This window comes from Ornithorhynchus anatinus, chromosome X5 (assembly GCF_004115215.2).
Source record: "Ornithorhynchus anatinus isolate Pmale09 chromosome X5, mOrnAna1.pri.v4, whole genome shotgun sequence".
Taxonomy (NCBI): domain Eukaryota; kingdom Metazoa; phylum Chordata; class Mammalia; order Monotremata; family Ornithorhynchidae; genus Ornithorhynchus; species Ornithorhynchus anatinus.
In genome coordinates this window covers 62,974,576-62,976,852 of record NC_041753.1, presented here as the reverse complement: position 1 = coordinate 62,976,852, position 2,277 = coordinate 62,974,576, and the positions used below count along the sequence as shown (strand labels likewise).

Genomic DNA, 2,277 nt, shown 5'->3' with positions numbered 1-2,277 from the left:
ACCAAATGACGCTGCACACATGAAGCGCTCAACAACTACCATTGATCGCTGACTCACCTCCTCAGCAATCCAACGACTAATGTCCCCAATCGTCTATTGGCATTGGGCTATCGTTTAGGGGCAGAGGAGTATCCCACTGACAGTAAGACATTCGCTTGAGAGGACTTTTCAGTATTAGCGCTGGTTTGCGGGGTGCTGCTTTCTCTCAGCCTGTGACCAGTAGCAAGAATTGCAGAGTGGCAGATTGGGTGGGTATATTTTCAGGCTTTTTCAAGTTAAATCCTAATTTGGAAAAACCAACTAGGTTCAAGTTCAAGTTCTAGGAAGAGAAGCAGAAAACTATTTCCTGGTCTGTTAAGCTGCTGACTAGCATGATAGACCAGAACATACAGTATGGTTCGTTTTACTGTGTCCATTTCAACACTCATGTGGTGACTCTGACAACTCTCACATCATCAATCGCCTTGAGAAAAAAAATTGGTTTGGCAACATGTTGTGAACTGTGGTACTTGAGGGACTACATGGTGGTCTGAACCCTTGAAGTTAGCGAACATCTCGCTTGTGTCTAGGGACCCGGTGGCAGTGGGTTGATAGTGACAATGACTTTCTCCAGAAGGCCAATGCACTGGGCAATGGTTTAAAGATACAACAAAAGTTAAATCTCCATGTCTCCCTGGGTGGAAGGGATGGGAAAACCTTTGGCTTGGCTCCTATGCCTCATGGATCAACAATGTGGAATTTAGTGCCTTTCAGGTAATTACACAGGGAAGATCTTAATCGACCAATCAATCAATCAATGCTATTTTTTGAGCCCTTACTATGTGCAGAGCACTGTACTAAGCACTCGGTAGAGTACAATACAGCATAGCAGACATATTCCCTGCCCACAAGGATCTTACAGTCTAGAAGGGGAGACGGACATTAATATAAATTAGTTACTTATATAATTTAAAGGTATGTACATAAGCCCCTCTCAGGGTCACACCTGGAGAGTTTGCAGTACTCTACCAGTCAAGACTACAGGAGTGAGAGTGAAACAGAGCCATACCCATTCCATTCCTAGCTTGAGCAGCAGCTAGTGAGTGGAAGGCAATCTGCTACAAGTCAAAACTCACCTGTGCTGGGCAGCAGCGGCATGGGAGGGAGTCGAGGGCAGAGACTCATTTACTGCGCGAAAGGAGATGATGGTAAACCACTTGCGTATTTTTACCAAGAAAACATTATGGATATGCTACTGGAACGATTGCATATGGAAGCGGGGCATTCTGGGAGAAATGTGTCTATGGTGTCGCTATGGGTTGGACACGACTCGACAGCGCAAGACAACAACAAAGGTACATAAGCGCTGTGGGGTTGAAGGTGGGGCGAATATCAAATGCATCAAGGTCACAAATCCAAGTGCATAGATGACAAAGAAGGGAGAGGGAGCCGGGGAAAAGAGGGCCCAGTGGGAGAAGGCCTCATGGAGGAGATGGGATTTTAGGGAGAAGAGTCACTTGAGGGGCGCCTTCTACTTGGAAAAGCCTTCCCCTCAGTCCCTGCGGACACGGTGTCATTGTTACAACTGATAATTCTGAAACATTTACAATGAAAGAAAGTATGGCACTGAGATGCAGTGGGGTGATTACATGAAACTCATTTCAGACACGGTCCCTATTCCACAAGGGGCTCCCAATATAAATTAAGGGGGAGGGAGGCATGATGAGTCAGACACATAGAACATTGGGAACCTAATTTGAACAGGAAGAATCCTAGTTAAAATTCATCAAATCAGAATGATTAACAATCAAAAATATGTAAGAGTTCATCTCTGGACACTCCTCCAACTTGAGGCCAGAGGGGTTCTGGGTGAGCAAGAGCCACGATATTCTAACTTCCTGAAGGTGGTCTCAGCCCTCAGATCTATCCGGGGTGTCCCCACAGTCCGGTGAGGGGGGAACCCCAGGCTGGGTCGTGTGGCAGGTAACTTCTGAGCCCAAGGAGCTGAAGGTCTGTGGTAAATGAGGTTAGTGATTCTCCGGCAGTGGGGTAAGGATCTGAAAAGGGACTGCTATTAACAGCACAGCTAGAAGGGCTGGTTCTCAGTAGAATGCTCGCAATAATTACGCGCCACATGAGCCATCACCTTGACAGCCTTTGCTCTTATGCCAGGGACACTGGTCTTGCTCATGGCTTCAGTCACTACATCAAGAGGAAAAACTAAAAACGAATATTTGAACCCAAAATATCAATCCTCTAAGATGGCTTGAGCCCAAGAGAGCAGGTTGAGATGTTGAT

General features: G+C 46.2%; 1 non-coding gene across 1 annotated transcript; it reads left to right on the top strand.

The window, feature by feature from the left end:
- Positions 1–967: 967 nt before the first annotated feature.
- On the top strand, positions 968–1,105 carry LOC114808538. Its single transcript, XR_003756385.1, has one exon. It is a non-coding gene; the product is annotated as a small nucleolar RNA SNORA7 (small nucleolar RNA).
- The last annotated feature ends 1,172 nt before the right edge of the window (positions 1,106–2,277 follow it).